A 25267-nucleotide genomic window follows, 5' to 3' on the forward strand; every position below is an offset into this window, starting at 1 on the left:
TTGAATTACATTTTTCGAGGAGTTATGGGGTGGAATTATTCACTATTTTCGCAAAATTTCTGATACACCTAGTGAAACACCGAACTACTAGAGAATCAATATTGGCCAAAAAGAAAATTTAGGCTATTAATGATCACAGATCACAAGAGATCCATTATCTGATAAGAGAAATGATTGCTGTTGATATTCAACTATATTTTGTAACATCTGACATTGGATTTTAATTGACTTATTGCAAAATTTTGTTCAAATTACGGAATTCCATGAGAAAAGTACTTCACTGTAAAATAATTGTCGATTTATGTTTATAAAACCAAAATTTAACTGTCTTGTTTACTGAAATAAGTAGCATTTTATGAACTACAGACATTTGGACAGCTACAACAGATAATAATCCTTTTCTGAGTTTGACAGGTCATTGGCTTTCAAATGACTGAATAGTGCAGAGCTGTGCTTAAAGTGGTTCCATTCCCTGGTGCACACACAGGTGTAAGAATAAGTGAAGAATTGCACAATGTTCTGGATGAGTATAAAATCTTCAATAAAGTTTTCTTAGTCTTGCAGGATTCAGGAACAAATATGGTTGCTGGTTTCAGGGAATGTGACTTAGAATAACTAACATACATTGTAACTCAGGCTGTGGAAACAACCATTACATCGAACAGAAATACAGTTTCTCACTTTAATCGCTTTCTATTAGCAATTAGTAAATTAACTGAAATACAGGATCAGCTTAATTTCGAAAAACAAACTCATTCAACATGGTCAAATCGAACATATTATTTACTGAAAATAAATTAAGAACAACGTAAAGTTCTTGCAATGTGTGCTGTTAAGATTCTTACCTTAACAACTTACCAATAGGGACTTGTTTGGAAAATATCCAGTTCCTGAGTCCATTTGAAGAAATCACCAAAGAAGCAAATTACAGAACATGAACCATCTCAATGGTACCTACAAATTTAACTCTGAGTTTATTTTTTTCTGTCAAAAGCTATTCAATCTAATTCTGGTATTTCTGACTTTAGTGGAATCCTTACCATTGTTGAACAATTCAGATTATCAATAAAAACAAGATTTTCATCTATATATATAAAAGGCAAAAATCGGTGTGTATGTATGTATGTATGTATGTTTGTTTGTAACGCTAAAACTTTTGAAAGACGGAACCAGAGTTGACAAATTTGGTATCATATTGCACCTTGATCACCCGGATGACAAATATCGAAATTTCACGTCAAACGGACCAGTAGAAAGGGGTCAACTGATCGTTTTTCTCCCAGGGGGGCCCCCCCAAAAACCTGTCATTTTAACATTATTCATTAGCTGTCACGTGACGTGACGTCAGCTCAGTAAAATGTCGGCTACGCTGAGCCTCTGACGTACATTAAAGCTGCCTGCGAGGAGTATCATTGATACTATAACACAGTTAAATATTAGTTTAAGAGTCGAACCGTTATTACCAACGGATTTATCGCACTTCAAAAAGAAGAATCCCAAAATTACATAAAAATTGACGTAGGGAAAATGTTTTTATTTTTGCTTGAAGTTTTTTACCGGCGAAGAAAGATGACTATGCTCTTTGCTATAGTTTACCATGTAAACAAGGCTTTAGCCATTTTGTTTTTACCTCCTAACTCTGTTAAACTGGAAGGGGGAGGGGTGGCTATCAGTATAAGGCCGCTTAAATACACGAAAATTACTTTTATACGAGTTTGTTTTCTTATGAATGGAACCGCGTTTATAGGGGGGAGGGGGGAGGAGGCAATGTGCACAGTCTCCCAAGCATTACCTACTATAAAAAAAGATGCACATTTACCCTCTTCTCTCACCCTCTTTCTCTCTCTCTCTCTCTCTTTCTCTTCTCTCTCTCACTCTCTTTCTCTATCACCCTCTTCTCTCTCTCTCTTTCTCTTCTCTCTCTCATCCTCTTTCTCTCTCTCTCACCCTCTTCTCTCTCTCTACCTTTTTCTCTTCTCTCTCGCACCCTCTTCTCTCTCTCTCACCCGCTTCTCTCTCTCTACCTTTTTCTCTTCTCTCTCGCACCCTCTTCTCTCTCTCTCACCCGCTTCTCTCTCTCTACCTCTTTCTCTTCTCTCTCGCACCCTCTTCTCTCTCTCACCCGCTTCTCTCTCTCTACCTCTTTCTCTTATCTCTCTCTCTCTCTCAACCTCTTCTCTCTCTCTCTCTTACCCTCTTCTCTCTCTCACTCTCTGTGTACACCTTTTTCTCTTCTCTCTCTCTCTGACCCTCTTTCTCTCTCTCTCACCCTCTTTTTCTGCTCTCTCTCACCCTTCTCTCTCTCTCTCTCTACCTCTTTCTCTTCTCTATCACCCTCTTTCCCTGCTCTCTCTCACCTTCATCTCTCTCTCTCTACCTATTTCTCTTCTCTCTCTCTCCCTCTGCTCTCTCTCACCCTCTTCTTTCTCCCTCACCCTCTTCTCTCTCTCTCTCACCCTCTTCTTTCTCCCTCACCCTCTTCTCTCTCTCTCTCTACCTCTTTCTCTTATCTCTCTCTCTCACTACCCCTCTCTCTCTCTGTCTTACCCTCTTCTCTCTCTCTCTACCTCTTTCTCTTATCTCTCTCTCTCACTACCTCTCTCTCTCTCACCCTCTTCTCTCTCTCACCCTCTTTCTCTCTTACCCTCTTCTCTCTCTACCTCTTTCACTTCTCTCACCCTCTTTCTCTCTCACCCTCTTTCTCTGCTCTCTCTCACCCTCTTCTCTGCTCTCTCTCACCCTCTTCTCTCTCTACCTCTTTCTCTTCTCTCTCTCTCACCCTCTTCTCTCTCTCTTACCTATTTTGTAATATATATATATAGATATATATATTGTACAAACTATTGTACAAACTATTACCACTTATCAAGGCCTATAGGTCACTCGAGGATGAAAGTTTAAAAGTGCACAGTAGTCAAATTCGGCAAAGATGACGGAACCGCTTTAAGAGGAGGATGAATTATTCAGTGACTCCAACCTATTTTGTTACATATATGTATGTATATATTTTTGTAAAAAATATATATTACTACTTATCAAGGCCCATAGGACACTCGAGGATTAGAGTTGAAAAGTGCACAGCAGTCAAATCTGGGAAAGAGGATGGAACCGCTTTAACGGGAGGATGAGTTATTCAGCGACTCCAACCTATTTTGGTATATATATATTTATATCTATATTTATTTTTAAATATATATTACCACTTATCAAGGCCCATAGGCCACACGAGGATGAGAGTTTAAAAGTGCACAGTAGTCAAATTCGGCAAAGATGATGGAACCGCTTTAAGAGGAGGATGAATTATTCAGTGACTCCAACCTATTTTGTTATATATATGTATGTATATATTTTTGTAAAAAATATATATTACTACTTATCAAGGCCCATAGGACACTCGAGGATTAGAGTTGAAAAGTGCACAGTAGTCAAATTCGGCAAAGATGATGGAACCGCTTTAAGAGGAGGATGAATTATTCAGTGACTCCAACCTATTTTGTTATATATATGTATGTATATATTTTTGTAAAAAATATATATTACTACTTATCAAGGCCCATAGGACACTCGAGGATTAGAGTTGAAAAGTGCACAGTAGTCAAATTCGGGAAAGAGGATGGAACCGCTTTCACGGGAGGATGAGTTATTCAGCGACTCCAACCTGTTTTTTTATATATATATTTATATCTATATTTATTAAAAAATATATATTACCACTTATCAAGGACAATAGGCCACTCGAGGATGAGAGTTGAATAGTGCACTGTATAAAAAATACGGTAAAGAGGATGGAACCGCTTTAACGGGAGGATGAGTTATTCAGCAACTCCAACCTATTTTTATATATATATATATATATATACTTTTATTAAAAAATATATATTACCACTTATCAAGGACAATAGGCCACTCGAGGATGAGAGTTGAAAAGTGCATAGTAGTAAAATTCGGGAAAGAGGATGGAACCGCTTTAACGGGAGGATGAGTTATTCAGCGACTCCAACCTATTTTTTATATATATATATATATATATATATATATATATTTATAACAAAAATATATTACCACTTATCAAGGCCCATAGGCCACACGAGGATGAGAGTTTAAAAGTGCACAGTAGTCAAATTTGGGAAAGAGGATTTAATCGCTTTAATAGAAGGATGAATTATTCAGCGACTCACACCTGTTTTGGTATATATATATATATATATTTATAAAAAAATATGTATTACCACTTATCAAGGCCCATAGGCCACTCGAGGATGAGAGTTAAAAAGTCCACAGTAGTCAAATTTGGGAAAGAGGATGGAACCGCTTTAACAGGAGGATGAGTTATTCAGCAACTCCAACCTATTTTGTTATATATATATATATATATATATATATATATTTTTCATAAAATATGTATTACCACTTATCAAGGCCCATAGTCCACTCGAGGACGAGAGTTGAAAAGTGCACAGTAGTCAAATTGGGGAAAGAGGATGGAACCGCTTTAACGGGAGGATGAGTTATTCAGCGACTCCAACCTTTTTTTTTATTTTGTAAAAAATATATATGACCACTTATCAAGGCCCAGAGGCCACTCGAGGATAAGAGTTGAAAAGTGCACAGTAGTCAAATTTGGGAAATTTGTTATATATCTATTTTTTTGTTACTTAGGCATTTCCACTTATCAAGGCCCAGATACATCTCGAGGATAAGAGTTAAATGTGCACAGTAGTCAATTGGACAATAAGGCCCAGAGGCCACCCGAGGATAAGGGTTGAAAATGGCAGTAGTTAATTGGACAACATAGTAATCGTTAGTAATGGAAAGTCGGGAAATTTGTTATATATATATTTATATTTTGTTTAGATAGGCATTACCACTTATCAAGGCCCAGAGGCCACTAGAGGATAAGTGTTGAAAAGTGCAGTAGTCAATTGGACAAAATATAGTAATTGTTAGTAATGGAAATTCAGTAAATTTGTTATATATATATTAATATTTTGTTAAATACGCATTACCACTTATCAAAGCCCACAGGCCACTCGAGGATAAGGATTGAAAAGTGCACCGTAGTAGTCGGTTGTAATGGAAATGCGGGATATTTGTAATATACCTATTTTTTGTTACTTAGGCACAACCACTTATTAAGGCCCAGAGGCCACTCGATGGTATTACCACTTATCAAGGCCCAGAGGCCACTCGAGGATAAGCGTTTAAAAGTGCAGTAGTCAATTGGACAATATAGTAATCGTTAGTAATGGAAATTCAGTAAATTTGTTATATATATGTATATTTTGTTACATACGCATTACCATTTATCAAGGCCCAGAGGCCACTCGAGGATAAGGATTGAAAAGTGCACAGTAGTCAATTGGACAATATAGTAATCGTTAGTAATGGAAATTCAGTAAATTTGTTATATACCTATTTTTTGTTACTTGGTCATTTCCACTTATCAAGGCCCAGAGGCCACTCGAGCATAAGAGTTAAAAAGTCCACAGTAGTCAATTGGACAATAAGGCCCAGAGGCCACCCGAGGATAAGGGTTAAAAAGTGCAGTAGTCCATTGGTCAATATAGTAATCGTTAGTAATTACTACTTCTCAAGGCCCAGAGGCCACTCGAGGATAAGGGTTGAAAAGCGCAGTAGTCAATTGGACAATACAGTAATCGTTAGTAATGGAAATTCAGTAAATTTGTTATATATATATATATTTATATTTTGCTAAATACGCATTACTACTTATCAAGGCCCAGACGCCACTCGAGGATAAGGGTTGAAAATATTCAACAAATTTTTTATCTACAGATTAGAAAATTTGTATATAGGGTATTCAGACATATGGAATATATCTAGCATAATCTATCTATTATATCTATAAAAGTCAGAATGTTTGTGTGTGTGGGTGTGTGTGAGGTAGAGAGAGAGAGAGAGAACAATTCTTAACCTATATATTCAACAAATTTTTTATCTACAGATTTTAAATTTGTTATAAAGGGTATTCATACATACGGAAATATATCTAGCATAATCTATCTATTATATCTACAAAAGTGAAAATGTGTGTGTCTGTGAGAGAGAGAGCAATTCTCAACCTATATACTCAACAAATTTTATATCTACAGATTAGATAATTTGTATATAGGGTATTCAGACATATGGAAATATATCTAGCATAATCTATCTATTATATCTATAAAAGTGAGAATGTTTGCGTGTGTGTGTGTGTGAGGTAGCAAGAGAGAGAGAGACAAAGCGAGAGAACAATTCTCAACCTATATATTCAACAAATTTTTTATCTACAGATTTGAAAATTGGTATATAGGGTATTCAGACATATGGAAATATATCTAGCATAATCTATCTATTATGTCTATAAAAGTGAGAATATGTCTGTGTGTGAGAGAGAGAGAGTAAGAACAATTCTCACCCTTTATATTCAACAAATTTTTATCTACAGATTAGAAAATTTTTATATAGTGTATTCAGACATATGGAAATATATCTAGCATAATCTATCTATTATATCTATAAAAGTGAGCATGCGTGAGAGGAGAGAGAGAGAGAGAGAACAATTCTCAACCTATATACTCAACAAATTTTTTATCTACAGATTTGAAAATTTGTATATAGATTATTCAGACACATGGAAATATATCTAGCATAATTTATCTATTATATCTATAAAAGTGAGAATGTGTGGGTGTGTGAGAGAGAGAATGAGAGAGAACAATTCTCAGCTTATATATGCAACAAATTGTTTATCTACAGATCCGAAATATCACATTTGTATAGAAGTAGAAATCTGGATACCTATTCTGATACCTAATAAAAGAAAGGACACTCTTTGGGGCGGATTTTGATGATAACAAGTCACTAATAAGAAATTATAATAAACATTGAAATAATTTAAGAATTTTATCAAAATAAAATTGCATGGTAATCACCCAATTTCTGCCACAAAATTTTGATTGGCAAAACTCATAAACAGAAAATATATATTTTCTAATTTCATCTTTTTTTTTATATAATCTGATTTGATGTTTTCCTTAATATTCAAATCACTATATTTTGCTGCTTAATATCAAATACAGCAAATGAGTTATTTTTTATGCATCAAACAATTACATTTTCTCATTCATCCAAACTAATCACTGAACATCAATTTCATATTTTCTTCACTAAAATATTACTGTGCTTGATGTCATCAAGTGGAGCGGATCATTTTTTTTTCATTTGTTCACACATTTTTCCAATTTATATATATTTTGTCTAAGATTCTTAGCCTATGTCATTGCATACCAAGCTGTTTATTAAAAGTTACGGTTCACTGTAAACACATACGTTACACCAAAATAAAAACGCTTCAGATAATGTCTTGATATTCAATTAAGTTTCTCACATGACATCTTATGAAGTTAGTAGAAATGTTACAGACTTTTGAATCTCAAACACTTTCAATACTGTGCACTGATATTTTCTTTTTTGGAATATAAGCACATTCATGATTTTTTTTTACAAACGTCAACAAATTTCACAATGTGTAGCAATGTACTGAAACAATTATAAAAATATTTGTTTTTATTTTGGATGATGCAGGGCATCCGAAGAGAGATTTTTCTAACAAAATGAAAGTATAATTTTTAGCAATAGGTATCTAGGAAAAGGCCACTACATACGTTATAAATTCCAAATTTCCACAACCTGGCAAATACTGGTACACGCTAGCAAATTTAGATTTGCAATTACAGAATATGATTCTAATTTTTTCCTTTGCTCTTTATTCTAACACTACACTAAGTTTACTGTTTTATTTCGCTACAGTTGATATTGTGTAGAACAATAAGAAAATCATAGTGAACAATGCATTCAACAAAATTTCACACACATTTCTAGATACCTATATCTAATAAGTTCAAAAGAAAGGACACACTTAGGGAGGTATTTTGGTGGTCAAGTCACTAAATAGAGATTAGCTGGTTTCCCGGCATAGCCCAGGATGTAATAAAGATTGACTGAAATACATGTTCTAGCTGGTTTCTAGGCGTTGCCAGGGATGTAATATAGACACATTATGTTGTATATTACCTGTTCTCTTCTCCCTAAGGTAAAACAATTTCATATACATGCTGTAAATTACCTATGCTAGGGATAAAACATGAACAATACCAGTCCGGGGGTAGATAAAACAAATAATACATAGAGATGAAAGATTCGTCTCCCCTAAGAATAAAACATATGTTCAATATCTGCTTTTGTTTTTTCATTGTTTATACGGTCCCGAGCAACGCCGGGTAGCCCTGCTAGTCTTCTATATATATAAAAGGCAAAAATCGGTGTGTATGTATGTATGTATGTATGTTTGTTTGTAACGCTAAAACTTTTGAAAGACGGAACCAGAGTTGACAAATTTGGTATCATATTGCACCTTGATCACCCGGATGACAAATATCGAAATTTCACGTCAAACGGACCAGTAGAAAGGGGTCAACTGATCGTTTTTCTCCTAGGGGGGCCCCCCAAAAAACCTGTCATTTTAACGTTATTCAATACGTGTCACGTGACGTGACGTCAGCTCAAACTTTTGACAGACACAACCAAAGTTGACAAATTATGTATCATATTGAACCTTGATCACCCGCATGACAAATATCGAAATTCCACACCAAACGGACCATTAAAAGGGGGTGAACTGATCATTTCTCTCCTAGGGGGGCCCCCCAAAAAAACCTGTCATTTTAATGTTAATATTACATAATCCAAAAACGCTTAGTCATGTCACGTGACGTGACGTCAACATCCAGTAATGGCGAACAAATGTAAACAAACACTTTGTTTTACCGATACTTTTGTAATTTCTCTTCTGCTTTGTTCTAGAGATTATTAAACTCCATGACAATGTCTCCAACGTATTTAACTGGTTAAAAATAGTATTTATACAAGAGTTTTAACGAAAAATATCAGGAAAAAATGTACAGGAATAAAAAAAAATTCAGCTTTCAAAATATTCGTCGATAAAAAAACCGATCTTTATATTTACGCTAGCCATTTTGTATATTACCACGTGACCTGCTATCTCTTAAACTGGAGGGGGGGGGGATCCACTTGAATCCAACAAAACCAGTAATTTTTTTTTTCTATTATATATACATCATTTTCTATAAAATTAAGTGTAGACTTTATAATTAAAACAAAAAATGTTATTCATACTAAAAAAAAAAAACGCTTAGTCATGTCACGTGACGTGACGTCAACATCCACTAATGGCGAACAATTGTACCTATTTACTATGCCTCCCCACGGGACAGAGTTAGACACCAGGGTCGTTTTTTAACGTGGAGAAAAGGTACAAAAATAAAAATTGTCTCAGTCGTGGAGGATTTCTCCTCCACCGAAAGAGAACAAGAAATAGAAGTGCAGCATCTGAAGAACAGATACTACACTTTGATCTTGACCAAAAGGCCAAGAATGCGAACAATTGTAAATAACAACTTTTTTCACAAAACCAACACCGTCTTTCTTTTTTTTCTCTCTCTTTCTCTCTCTCACCCACTTACTCTTCCCTCTCTCTCACCCTCTTTCTCTTGACGTCACACCACTGTTAAACTGTGGGGGGGGGAACACATTCCCAGGCATTATCTCCTATAGATGCACATTTTTTTAGAAATTCAGCTTTCAAAATATTAGACGATAATAAAAATATAAAACCAACACCCTCTTTCTCTTTTCTCTCTCTCTCACCAACTTACTCTTCTCTCTCTCTCACCCTCTTTCTCTTGACCTCCTACTACTGTTAAACTGTGTGTGTGTGTGGTGGGGGGGAAGAGGCAGCTTGAAAACCAACAAAAACAGTGCACAGTTTCCCAAGCATTTGGGGTGGGAAGGGGGGGAAGAAGCCGAGCGCACAGTTTCGTGTGAGAGAGAGAGAACAATTCTCAACCTATATACTCAACAAATTTTTTATCTACAGATTTGAAAGTTTGTATATAGGGTATTCAGACATATGGAAATATATCTAGCATAATCTATCTATTATATCTATAAAAGTGAAAATGTGTGTGTGTGTGAGGTAGCCAGAGAGAGAGAGAGAGAGAGAGAGAGAGAGAGAGAGAGAGAGAGACAACAATTCTCAACCTATATATTCAATACATTTTTTATCTACAGATTTGAAAATTTGTATATAGGGTATTCAGACATATGGAAATATATCTAGCATAATCTATCTATTATATCTATAAAAGTGAAAATGTGTGTGTGTGTGTGTGTGTGTGTGTGTGCGTAAGAGAGAGAGAGAACAATTCTCAACCTATATACTCAACGTATTTTTATCTACGGATTTTAAACTTTGTATATAGGGTATTCAGACATATAGAAATATATCTAGCATAATCTATACATTATATCTATAAAAGTGAGAATGTGAGTGTGTGAGAGAGAGAGAACAATTCTCAACCTATATATTCAACAAATTTTTTACCTACAGATTTGAAAATTTGTATATTGGGTATTCAGACATATGGAAATATATCTAGCATAATCGATCTATTATATCTATAAAAGTCAGAATGTTTGCGTGTGGTTGTGTGTGTAAGGTTGCGAGAGAGAGAGAGAGAACAATTCTCAACCTATCTATTCAATAAATTTGTTATCTACAGATTTGACCATTTGTATATAGGGTATTCAGACATATGGAAATATATCCAGCATAATCTATCTATTATATCCATAAAAGTGAGAATGTGTGCGTGAGAGAGAGAGAGAGAGAGAGAGAGTAAGTACAATTCTCACCCTATATATTCAACAAATTTTTTATCTACCGATTAGAAAATTTGTATATAGGGTATTCAGACATATGGAAATATATCTAGCATAATCTATCTATTATATCTAGAAAAGTGAGAATGTGTGTGAAAGAGAGAGAGAGAAGAGAGAGAGAGAGAACAATTCTCAACCTATATATTCAACTAATTTTTATGTACAGATCTGAAAATTTGTATACAGGGTATTCAGACATATGGAAATATATCTAGCATAATCTATTATATCTATAAAAGGTAGAATGTGTGTGTGTGTGTGTGAGTGAGTGAGTGAGTGAGTGAGAGAGAGAGAGAGAGAGAACAATTCTCAACCTATATACTCAACAAATTTTGTATCTACAGATTTGATAATTTGTATATAGGGTATTCAGACATAAGGAAATATATCTAGCATAATCTATCTATTATATCTATAAAAGTGAGAATGTGTGTGAAAGAGAGAGAGAGAGAACAATTCTCAACCTATATATTCAACAAATTCTATCTTTACAGATTTGAAAATTTGTATATAGGGTATTCAGACATTTGGAAATATATCTAGCATAATCTATTATATCTATAAAAGTGAGAATGTGTGTGTGAGAGAGAGAGAAAGAACAATTCTCAACCTATATACTCAACAAATTTTTTATCTACAGATTTAAAAATTTGTATATAGGGTATTCAGACATATAGAAATATATCTAGCATAACCTATCTATTATATCTATAAAATGACCATGTGTGTGTGTGTGAGAGAGAGAGAGAGAGTCAGAGAGAGAGAGAGAACAATTTTCAGCTTGTGTGTGTGTGAGAAAGAGAGAGAGAGAAAGAGAGGAAGGAAAATTCTCACCCTATATATTCAACAAATTTTTTATCTACATATTAGAAAATTTGGATATAGGGTATTCAGACGTATGGAAATATATCTAGCATAATCTATCTATTATATCTATAAAAGTGAGAATGTGTGTGTGAGAGAGAGAGAAAGAGAGAGAGAACAATTCTCAACCTATATATTCAACTAATTTTTTATCTACAGATTTGAAAATGTGTATATTGGGTATTCAGACATATGTAAATATATCTGGCATAATCTATGTATTATATCTATAAAAGTGTGAATGTGAGTGATGGAAAGAGCAAAAAATTCTCAACCTATATAACCTATAAAAGTGAGAATATGTGTGAGAGAGAGAGAGAGAGAACAATTCTCAACCTATATATTCCACACATTTTTGGGCACAGATTTGGAAATTTGTATATAGGGTAGGCAGACATATAGAAATATATCTAGCATAATCTATCTATTATATCTATAAAAGTGAGAACTTGTGTGTGTGTGTGTGTGAGAGAGAGAGAGAGAACAATTCTTAACCTACATACTCAACAAATTTTTTACCTACAGTTTAGAAAATTTGTATATAGGGTATTCAGACATATGGAAATATATCTAGCATAATCTATCTATTATAACTACAAAAGTTAGAATGTGTGTGTGAGAGAGAGAGAGAACAATTCTAAACCTATATATTCAACAAATTTTTTATCTACAGATTTGAAACTTTGTATATAGGGTATTCAGACATATGGAAATATATCTAGCATAATCTATCTATTTTATCTATAAAAGTGAGAATGCGTGTGTGTGAGATAGCGAGAGAGAGAGAGAGAGAAAAAGAGAGAGATAAAAATTCTCAACCTATACATTCAACAAATTTTTTATCCACAGATTTGAACATTTGTATATAGGGTGTTCAGACATATAGAAATATATCTAGCATAATCTATCTATTATATGTATAAAAGTGAGAATGTGTGTGTGTGTGAGAGAGAGGACAATTGTCAACCTATGTATACAACAAATTTTTTATCTACAGATTTCAAAATTTGTATATTGGGCATTCAGACATATTTTAATATATCTGGCATAATCTGTCTATTATATCTATAAAAGTGAGAATGTGTGTGATAGAGAGAGAGAGAACAATTCTCAACCTATATACTCAACAAATTTTTTATCTACAGATTTGAAAATTTGTATATAGGGTATTCAGACATATGGAAATATATCTAGCATAATCTATTATATCTATAAAAGTGAGAATGTGTGTGTGTGTGTGAGAGAGAGAGAGAGAGAGAGAGAGAGAACAATTCTCAACCCATATACTCAACAAATTCTTTATCTACAGATTTTAAAATGTGTATATAGAGTATTCATACAAATAGAAATATATCTAGGATAATCTTTCTATTATATCTATAAAAGTGAGAATGTGTGTGTGTGTGAGCGAGAGAGAGAGAGAGAGAACAGTTCTCAACCTATACATTCAACAAATTTTTATATATAGGGTATTCAGAAATATCGAAATATATCTAGCATAATCTATTATATCTTTAAAAGTTAGAATGTGTGTGTGTGAGAGATAGAGAGAACAATTCTCAACCTATGCACTCTACAAATTTTTTATCTACAAATTAGAAAATTTGTATATAGGGTATTCACACATATGGAAATATATCTAGCATAATCTATCTATTATATCTATAAAAGTTAGAATGTGTGTGTGAGGTAGCCAGAGAGAGAGAGAGAGAGAGTAAGAACAATTTTCAACCTATATATTCAACAAATATTTGATCTACAGATTAGAAAATTTGTATATAGGGTATTCAGACATATGGAAATATATCTAGCATAATCTATCTATTATATCTCTAAAATTGAGAATGTGTGTGTGAGAGAGAGAGAACAATTCTCAACCTATATATTCAACAAATTTTTTATGTACAGATCTGAAATATCACATTTGTATAGAAGTAGAAATCTTGATACCTACTCTGATACCTAATAAAAGAAAGGACACTCTTTAGGGCGGATTTTGATTATAACAAGTCACTAATTAGAAATTATAATAAACATTCTAATAATTTAAGAATTTTACCAAAATAAAATTGCATGGTAATCACCCAATTTCTGCCACAAAATTTTGATTGGCAGAACTCATAAACATAAAATATATATTTTCTAATTTCATCTTTTTTTTTTCTTTTTACATAATCTGGTTTGATGTTTTCCCAAATATTCAAATCACTATATTTTGCTGCTTAATATCAAATACAGCAACTGAGTTATTTTTATGCATCAAACAATTACATTTTCTCATTCATCCAAACTAATCACTGAACATCAATTTCATATTTTCTTCACTAAAATATTACTGTGCTTGATGTCATCAAGTGGAGCGGATCATTTTTTTTTCATTTGTTCACACATTTTTCCAATTTATATATATTTTAAAGATTCTTAGCCTATGTCATTGCATACCAATCTGTTTATTAAAAGTTAAGGTTCACTGTAAACACATATGTTACACCAAAATAAAAACGCTTCAGATAATGTCTTGATATTCAATTCAGTTTCTCACATGACATCTTATGAAGTTAGTAGAAATGTTACAGACTTTTGAATCTCAAACACTTTCAATACTGTGCACTGATATTTTCTTTTTTGCAATATAAGCACATTCATGATTTTTTTTACAAACGTTAAAAACTTTCACATTGTGTAGCAATATACTGAAACAATTATAAAAATATTTGTTTTTATTTTGAATGATGCAGGGCATCTGAAGAGAGATTTTTCTAACAAAATGAAAGTATAATTTTTAGCAATAGGTATCTAGGAAAAGGCCACTACATATGTTATAAGTTCCAAATTTCCACAACCTGGCAAATACTGGTACATGCTAGCAAATTTAGATTTGCAATTACAAAATATGATTCTAATTTTTTCCTTTGCTCTTTATTCTAACACTACACTAAGTTTACTGTGTTATTTCGCTACAGTTGATATTGTGTAGAACAATAAGAAAATCATAGTGAACAATGCATTCAACAAAATTTCACACACATTTCTAGATACCTATATCTAATAAGTTCAAAAGAAAGGACACACTTAGGGAGGTATTTTGGTGGTCAAGTCACTAAAAAGAGATTAGCTGGTTTCCCGGCATAGCCCAGGATATAATAAAGATTGACTGAAATACATGTTCTAGCTGGTTTCTAGGCGTTGCCAGGGATGTAATATAGACACATTATGTTGTATATTACCTGTTCTCTTCTCCCTAAGGTAAAACAATTTCATATACATGCTGTAAATTACCTATGCTAGGGATAAAACATGAACAATATCAGTCCTAGGGTAGATAAAACAAATAATACATAGAGATGAAAGATTCCTCTCCCCTAAGAATCAAACATATGTTCAATATCTGCTTTTGTTTTTTCATTGTTTATACGGTCCCGAGCAACGCCGGGTAGCCCTGCTAGTCTATATATATAAAAGGCAAAAATCGGTGTGTATGTATGTATGTATGTATGTATGTTTGTTTGTAACGCTAAAACTTTTGAAAGACGGAACCAGAGTTGACAAATTTGGTATCATATTGCACCTTGATCACCCGGATGACAAATATCGAAATTTCACGTCAAACGGACCAGTAGAAAGGGGTCAACTGATCGTTTTTCTCCTAGGGGGGCCCCCCAAAAAACCTGTCATTTTAACGTTATTCAATACGTGTCACGTGACGTGACGTCAGCTCAAACTTTTGACAGACACAACCAAAGTTGACAAATTATGTATCATATTGAACCTTGATCACCCGCATGACAAATATCGAAATTCCACACCAAACGGACCATTAAAAGGGGGTGAACTGATCATTTCTCTCCTAGGGGGGCCCCCAAAAAAACCTGTCATTTTAATGTTAATATTACATAATCCAAAAACGCTTAGTCATGTCACGTGACGTGACGTCAACATCCAGTAATGGCGAACAAATGTAAACAAACACTTTGTTTTACCGATACTTTTGTAATTTCTCTTCTGCTTTGTTCTAGAGATTATTAAACTCCATGACAATGTCTCCAACGTATTTAACTGGTTAAAAATAGTATTTATACAAGAGTTTTAACGAAAAATATCAGGAAAAAATGTACAGGAATAAAAAAAAATTCAGCTTTCAAAATATTCGTCGATAAAAAAACCGATCTTTATATTTACGCTAGCCATTTTGTATATTACCACGTGACCTGCTATCTCTTAAACTGGAGGGGGGGGGGATCCACTTGAATCCAACAAAACCAGTAATTTTTTTTTTCTATTATATATACATCATTTTCTATAAAATTAAGTGTAGACTTTATAATTAAAACAAAAAATGTTATTCATACTAAAAAAAAAAAACGCTTAGTCATGTCACGTGACGTGACGTCAACATCCACTAATGGCGAACAATTGTACCTATTTACTATGCCTCCCCACGGGACAGAGTTAGACACCAGGGTCGTTTTTTAACGTGGAGAAAAGGTACAAAAATAAAAATTGTCTCAGTCGTGGAGGATTTCTCCTCCACCGAAAGAGAACAAGAAATAGAAGTGCAGCATCTGAAGAACAGATACTACACTTTGATCTTGACCAAAAGGCCAAGAATGCGAACAATTGTAAATAACAACTTTTTTCACAAAACCAACACCGTCTTTCTTTTTTTTTCTCTCTCTTTCTCTCTCTCACCCACTTACTCTTCCCTCTCTCTCACCCTCTTTCTCTTGACGTCACACCACTGTTAAACTGTGGGGGGGGGGAACACATTCCCAGGCATTATCTCCTATAGATGCACATTTTATTAGAAATTCAGCTTTCAAAATATTAGACGATAATAAAAATATAAAACCAACACCCTCTTTCTCTTTTCTCTCTCTCTCACCAACTTACTCTTCTCTCTCTCTCACCCTCTTTCTCTTGACCTCCTACTACTGTTAAACTGTGTGTGTGTGGGGGGGGGAAGAGGCAGCTTGAAAACCAACAAAAACAGTGCACAGTTTCCCAAGCATTTGGGGTGGGAAGGGGGGGAAGAAGCCGAGCGCACAGTTTCGTGTGAGAGAGAGAGAACAATTCTCAACCTATATACTCAACAAATTTTTTATCTACAGATTTGAAAGTTTGTATATAGGGTATTCAGACATATGGAAATATATCTAGCATAATCTATCTATTATATCTATAAAAGTGAAAATGTGTGTGTGTGTGAGGTAGCCAGAGAGAGAGAGAGAGAGAGAGAGAGAGAGAGAGAGAGAGAGAGACAACAATTCTCAACCTATATATTCAATACATTTTTTATCTACAGATTTGAAAATTTGTATATAGGGTATTCAGACATATGGAAATATATCTAGCATAATCTATCTATTATATCTATAAAAGTGAAAATGTGTGTGTGTGTGTGTGTGTGTGTGTGTGCGTAAGAGAGAGAGAGAACAATTCTCAACCTATATACTCAACGTATTTTTATCTACGGATTTTAAACTTTGTATATAGGGTATTCAGACATATAGAAATATATCTAGCATAATCTATACATTATATCTATAAAAGTGAGAATGTGAGTGTGTGAGAGAGAGAGAACAATTCTCAACCTATATATTCAACAAATTTTTTACCTACAGATTTGAAAATTTGTATATTGGGTATACAGACATATGGAAATATATCTAGCATAATCGATCTATTATATCTATAAAAGTCAGAATGTTTGCGTGTGGTTGTGTGTGTAAGGTTGCGAGAGAGAGAGAGAGAGAACAATTCTCAACCTATCTATTCAATAAATTTGTTATCTACAGATTTGACCATTTGTATATAGGGTATTCAGACATATGGAAATATATCCAGCATAATCTATCTATTATATCCATAAAAGTGAGAATGTGTGCGTGAGAGAGAGAGAGAGAGAGTAAGTACAATTCTCACCGTATATATTCAACAAATTTTTTATCTACCGATTAGAAAATTTGTATATAGGGTATTCAGACATATGGAAAAAATATCTAGCATAATCTGTCTATTATATCTAGAAAAGTGAGAATGTGTGTGAAAGAGAGAGAGAGAAGAGAGAGAGAGAGAACAATTCTCAACCTATATATTCAACTAATTTTTATGTACAGATCTGAAAATTTGTATACAGGGTATTCAGACATATGGAAATATATCTAGCATAATCTATTATATCTATAAAAGGTAGAATGTGTGTGTGTGTGAGTGAGTGAGTGAGTGAGTGAGAGAGAGAGAGAGAGAACAATTCTCAACCTATATACTCAACAAATTTTGTATCTACAGATTTGATAATTTGTATATAGGGTATTCAGACATAAGGAAATATATCTAGCATAATCTATCTATTATATCTATAAAAGTGAGAATGTGTGTGAAAGAGAGAGAGAGAGAACAATTCTCAACCTATATATTCAACAAATTCTATCTTTACAGATTTGAAAATTTGTATATAGGGTATTCAGACATTTGGAAATATATCTAGCATAATCTATTATATCTATAAAAGTGAGAATGTGTGTGTGAGAGAGAGAGAAAGAACAATTCTCAACCTATATACTCAACAAATTTTTTATCTACAGATTTAAAAATTTGTATATAGGGTATTCAGACATATAGAAATATATCTAGCATAACCTATCTATTATATCTATAAAATGACCATGTGTGTGTGTGTGAGAGAGAGAGAGAGAGTCAGAGAGAGAGAGAGAACAATTTTCAGCTTGTGTGTGTGTGAGAAAGAGAGAGAGAGAAAGAGAGGAAGGAAAATTCTCACCCTATATATTCAACAAATTTTTTATCTACATATTAGAAAATTTGGATATAGGGTATTCAGACGTATGGAAATATATCTAGCATAATCTATCTATTATATCTATAAAAGTGAGAATGTGTGTGTGAGAGAGAGAGAAAGAGAGAGAGAGAGAACAATTCTCAACCTATATATTCAACTAATTTTTTATCTACAGATTTGAAAATGTGTATATTGGGTATTCAGACATATGTAAATATATCTGGCATAATCTATGTATTATATCTATAAAAGTGTGAATGTGAGTGATGGAAAGAGCAAAAAATTCTCAACCTATATAACCTATAAAAGTGAGAATATGTGTGAGAGAGAGAGAGAGAGAACAATTCTCAACCTATATATTCCACACATTTTTGGGCACAGATTTGGAAATTTGTATATAGGGTAGGCAGACATATAGAAATATATCTAGCATAATCTATCTATTATATCTATAAAAGTGAGAACTTGTGTGTGTGTGTGTGTGTGTGTGAGAGAGAGAGAACAATTCTTAACCTACATACTCAACAAATTTTTTACCTACAGTTTAGAAAATTTGTATATAGGGTATTCAGACATATGGAAATATATCTAGCATAATCTATCTATTATAACTACAAAAGTTAGAATGTGTGTGTGAGAGAGAGAGAGAACAATTCTAAACCTATATATTCAACAAATTTTTTATCTACAGATTTGAAACTTTGTATATAGGGTATTCAGACATATGGAAATATATCTAGCATAATCTATCTATTTTATCTATAAAAGTGAGAATGCGTGTGTGTGAGATAGCGAGAGAGAGAGAGAGAGAAAAAGAGAGAGATAAAAATTCTCAACCTATACATTCAACAAATTTTTTATCCACAGATTTGAACATTTGTATATAGGGTGTTCAGACATATAGAAATATATCTAGCATAATCTATCTATTATATGTATAAAAGTGAGAATGTGTGTGTGTGTGAGAGAGAGGACAATTGTCAACCTATGTATACAACAAATTTTTTATCTACAGATTTCAAAATTTGTATATTGGGCATTCAGACATATTTTAATATATCTGGCATAATCTGTCTATTATATCTATAAAAGTGAGAATGTGTGTGATAGAGAGAGAGAGAACAATTCTCAACCTATATACTCAACAAATTTTTTATCTACAGATTTGAAAATTTGTATATAGGGTATTCAGACATATGGAAATATATCTAGCATAATCTATTATATCTATAAAAGTGAGAATGTGTGTGTGTGTGAGAGAGAGAGAGAGAACAATTCTCAACCCATATACTCAACAAATTCTTTATCTACAGATTTTAAAATTTGTATATAGAGTATTCATACAAATAGAAATATATCTAGGATAGTCTTTCTATTATATCTATAAAAGTGAGAATGTGTGTGTGTGTGAGCGAGAGAGAGAGAGAGAGAGAACAGTTCTCAACCTATACATTCAACAAATTTTTATATATAGGGTATTCAGAAATATCGAAATATATCTAGCATAATCTATTATATCTTTAAAAGTTAGAATGTGTGTGTGTGAGAGATAGAGAGAACAATTCTCAACCTATGCACTCTACAAATTTTTTATCTACAAATTAGAAAATTTGTATATAGGGTATTCACACATATGGAAATATATCTAGCATAATCTATCTATTATATCTATAAAAGTTAGAATGTGTGTGTGAGGTAGCCAGAGAGAGAGAGAGAGAGAGTAAGAACAATTTTCAACCTATATATTCAACAAATATTTGATCTACAGATTAGAAAATTTGTATATAGGGTATTCAGACATATGGAAATATATCTAGCATAATCTATCTATTATATCTCTAAAATTGAGAATGTGTGTGTGAGAGAGAGAGAGAGAGAGAACAATTTTAAACCTATATACTCAACAAATTTTTTTATCTACAGATTTGAAAATTTGTATATAGGGTATTCAGACATATGGAAATATATCTAGAGTAATCTATCTATTATATCTATAAAAGTGAGAATGCGTGTGTGTGTGAGAGAGAGCGACACAGAACAATTCTCAACCTATATATTCAACAAATTTTTTATGTACAGATCTGAAATATCACATTTGTATAGAAGTAGAAATCTTGATACCTACTCTGATACCTAATAAAAGAAAGGACACTCTTTAGGGCGGATTTTGATTATAACAAGTCACTAATTAGAAATTATAATAAACATTCTAATAATTTAAGAATTTTACCAAAATAAAATTGCATGGTAATCACCCAATTTCTGCCACAAAATTTTGATTGGCAGAACTCATAAACATAAAATATATATTTTCTAATTTCATCTTTTTTTTTTCTTTTTACATAATCTGGTTTGATGTTTTCCCAAATATTCAAATCACTATATTTTGCTGCTTAATATCAAATACAGCAACTGAGTTATTTTTATGCATCAAACAATTACATTTTCTCATTCATCCAAACTAATCACTGAACATCAATTTCATATTTTCTTCACTAAAATATTACTGTGCTTGATGTCATCAAGTGGAGCGGATCATTTTTTTTTCATTTGTTCACACATTTTTCCAATTTATATATATTTTAAAGATTCTTAGCCTATGTCATTGCATACCAATCTGTTTATTAAAAGTTAAGGTTCACTGTAAACACATATGTTACACCAAAATAAAAACGCTTCAGATAATGTCTTGATATTCAATTCAGTTTCTCACATGACATCTTATGAAGTTAGTAGAAATGTTACAGACTTTTGAATCTCAAACACTTTCAATACTGTGCACTGATATTTTCTTTTTTGCAATATAAGCACATTCATGACTTTTTTTACAAACGTTAAAAACTTTCACATTGTGTAGCAATATACTGAAACAATTATAAAAATATTTGTTTTTATTTTGAATGATGCAGGGCATCTGAAGAGAGATTTTTCTAACAAAATGAAAATATAATTTTTAGCAATAGGTATCTAGGAAAAGGCCACTACATATGTTATAAGTTCCAAATTTCCACAACCTGGCAAATACTGGTACATGCTAGCAAATTTAGATTTGCAATTACAAAATATGATTCTAATTTTTTCCTTTGCTCTTTATTCTAACACTACACTAAGTTTACTGTGTTATTTCGCTACAGTTGATATTGTGTAGAACAATAAGAAAATCATAGTGAACAATGCATTCAACAAAATTTCACACACATTTCTAGATACCTATATCTAATAAGTTCAAAAGAAAGGACACACTTAGGGAGGTATTTTGGTGGTCAAGTCACTAAAAAGAGATTAGCTGGTTTCCCGGCATAGCCCAGGATATAATAAAGATTGACTGAAATACATGTTCTAGCTGGTTTCTAGGCGTTGCCAGGGATGTAATATAGACACATTATGTTGTATATTACCTGTTCTCTTCTCCCTAAGGTAAAACAATTTCATATACATGCTGTAAATTACCTATGCTAGGGATAAAACATGAACAATATCAGTCCTAGGGTAGATAAAACAAATAATACATAGAGATGAAAGATTCCTCTCCCCTAAGAATCAAACATATGTTCAATATCTGCTTTTGTTTTTTCATTGTTTATACGGTCCCGAGCAACGCCGGGTAGCCCTGCTAGTCTATATATATAAAAGGCAAAAATCGGTGTGTATGTATGTATGTATGTATGTATGTTTGTTTGTAACGCTAAAACTTTTGAAAGACGGAACCAGAGTTGACAAATTTGGTATCATATTGCACCTTGATCACCCGGATGACAAATATCGAAATTTCACGTCAAACGGACCAGTAGAAAGGGGTCAACTGATCGTTTTTCTCCTAGGGGGGCCCCCCAAAAAACCTGTCATTTTAACGTTATTCAATACGTGTCACGTGACGTGACGTCAGCTCAAACTTTTGACAGACACAACCAAAGTTGACAAATTATGTATCATATTGAACCTTGATCACCCGCATGACAAATATCGAAATTCCACACCAAACGGACCATTAAAAGGGGGTGAACTGATCATTTCTCTCCTAGGGGGGCCCCCAAAAAAACCTGTCATTTTAATGTTAATATTACATAATCCAAAAACGCTTAGTCATGTCACGTGACGTGACGTCAACATCCAGTAATGGCGAACAAATGTAAACAAACACTTTGTTTTACCGATACTTTTGTAATTTCTCTTCTGCTTTGTTCTAGAGATTATTAAACTCCATGACAATGTCTCCAACGTATTTAACTGGTTAAAATAGTATTTATACAAGAGTTTTAACGAAAAATATCAGGAAAAAATGTACAGGAATAAAAAAAAATTCAGCTTTCAAAATATTCGTCGATAAAAAAACCGATCTTTATATTTACGCTAGCCATTTTGTATATTACCACGTGACCTGCTATCTCTTAAACTGGAGGGGGGGGGATCCACTTGAATCCAACAAAACCAGTAATTTTTTTTTTCTATTATATATACATCATTTTCTATAAAATTAAGTGTAGACTTTATAATTAAAACAAAAAATGTTATTCATACTAAAAAAAAAAAACGCTTAGTCATGTCACGTGACGTGACGTCAACATCCACTAATGGCGAACAATTGTACCTATTTACTATGCCTCCCCACGGGACAGAGTTAGACACCAGGGTCGTTTTTTAACGTGGAGAAAAGGTACAAAAATAAAAATTGTCTCAGTCGTGGAGGATTTCTCCTCCACCGAAAGAGAACAAGAAATAGAAGTGCAGCATCTGAAGAACAGATACTACACTTTGATCTTGACCAAAAGGCCAAGAATGCGAACAATTGTAAATAACAACTTTTTTCACAAAACCAACACCGTCTTTCTTTTTTTTTCTCTCTCTTTCTCTCTCTCACCCACTTACTCTTCCCTCTCTCTCACCCTCTTTCTCTTGACGTCACACCACTGTTAAACTGTGGGGGGGGGGGAACACATTCCCAGGCATTATCTCCTATAGATGCACATTTTTTTAGAAATTCAGCTTTCAAAATATTAGACGATAATAAAAATATAAAACCAACACCCTCTTTCTCTTTTCTCTCTCTCTCACCAACTTACTCTTCTCTCTCTCTCACCCTCTTTCTCTTGACCTCCTACTACTGTTAAACTGTGTGTGTGTGGGGGGGGAAGAGGCAGCTTGAAAACCAACAAAAACAGTGCACAGTTTCCCAAGCATTTGGGGTGGGAAGGGGGGGAAGAAGCCGAGCGCACAGTTTCGTGTGAGAGAGAGAGAACAATTCTCAACCTATATACTCAACAAATTTTTTATCTACAGATTTGAAAGTTTGTATATAGGGTATTCAGACATATGGAAATATATCTAGCATAATCTATCTATTATATCTATAAAAGTGAAAATGTGTGTGTGTGTGAGGTAGCCAGAGAGAGAGAGAGAGAGAGAGAGAGAGAGAGAGAGAGAGAGAGAGAGAGAGAGAGAGAGAGAGAGAGAGACAACAATTCTCAACCTATATATTCAATACATTTTTTATCTACAGATTTGAAAATTTGTATATAGGGTATTCAGACATATGGAAATATATCTAGCATAATCTATCTATTATATCTATAAAAGTGAAAATGTGTGTGTGTGTGTGTGTGTGTGTGTGTGCGTAAGAGAGAGAGAGAACAATTCTCAACCTATATACTCAACGTATTTTTATCTACGGATTTTAAACTTTGTATATAGGGTATTCAGACATATAGAAATATATCTAGCATAATCTATACATTATATCTATAAAAGTGAGAATGTGAGTGTGTGAGAGAGAGAGAACAATTCTAAACCTATATATTCAACAAATTTTTTACCTACAGATTTGAAAATTTGTATATTGGGTATTCAGACATATGGAAATATATCTAGCATAATCGATCTATTATATCTATAAAAGTCAGAATGTTTGCGTGTGGTTGTGTGTGTAAGGTTGCGAGAGAGAGAGAGAGAACAATTCTCAACCTATCTATTCAATAAATTTGTTATCTACAGATTTGACCATTTGTATATAGGGTATTCAGACATATGGAAATATATCCAGCATAATCTATCTATTATATCCATAAAAGTGAGAATGTGTGCGTGAGAGAGAGAGAGAGAGAGAGAGAGAGTAAGTACAATTCTCACCCTATATATTCAACAAATTTTTTATCTACCGATTATAAAATTTGTATATAGGGTATTCAGACATATGGAAATATATCTAGCATAATCTATCTATTATATCTAGAAAAGTGAGAATGTGTGTGAAAGAGAGAGAGAGAGAAGAGAGAGAGAGAGAGAACAATTCTCAACCTATATATTCAACTAATTTTTATGTACAGATCTGAAAATTTGTATACAGGGTATTCAGACATATGGAAATATATCTAGCATAATCTATTATATCTATAAAAGGTAGAATGTGTGTGTGTGTTTGTGAGTGAGTGAGTGAGTGAGTGAGTGAGAGAGAGAGAGAACAATTCTCAACCTATATACTCAACAAATTTTGTATCTACAGATTTGATAATTTGTATATAGGGTATTCAGACATAAGGAAATATATCTAGCATAATCTATCTATTATATCTATAAAAGTGAGAATGTGTGTGAAAGAGAGAGAGAGAGAACAATTCTCAACCTATATATTCAACAAATTCTATCTTTACAGATTTGAAAATTTGTATATAGGGTATTCAGACATTTGGAAATATATCTAGCATAATCTATTATATCTATAAAAGTGAGAATGTGTGTGTGAGAGAGAGAGAAAGAACAATTCTCAACCTATATACTCAACAAATTTTTTATCTACAGATTTAAAAATTT

General features: G+C 33.2%; 1 protein-coding gene and 3 pseudogenes across 6 annotated transcripts in view; 1 reads left to right on the forward strand and 3 right to left on the reverse strand.

Moving 5' to 3' along the window:
- Positions 1-25267, forward strand: part of LOC145263177 (DNA topoisomerase 2-alpha-like) — a 206104-nt gene that overhangs the window by 42936 nt on the left and 137901 nt on the right. The gene's annotated exons all lie outside the window — the stretch shown is intronic.
- Positions 9330-9463, reverse strand: LOC145263450 (U2 spliceosomal RNA; annotated as a pseudogene).
- On the reverse strand, positions 16148-16281 carry LOC145263451 (U2 spliceosomal RNA; annotated as a pseudogene).
- Positions 23113-23246, reverse strand: LOC145263452 (U2 spliceosomal RNA; annotated as a pseudogene).

This window comes from Euprymna scolopes, chromosome 38, assembly GCF_053919585.1.
Source record: "Euprymna scolopes isolate OS-2025 chromosome 38, ASM5391958v1, whole genome shotgun sequence".
NCBI classification, from domain to species: Eukaryota; Metazoa; Mollusca; class Cephalopoda; order Sepiida; family Sepiolidae; genus Euprymna; species Euprymna scolopes.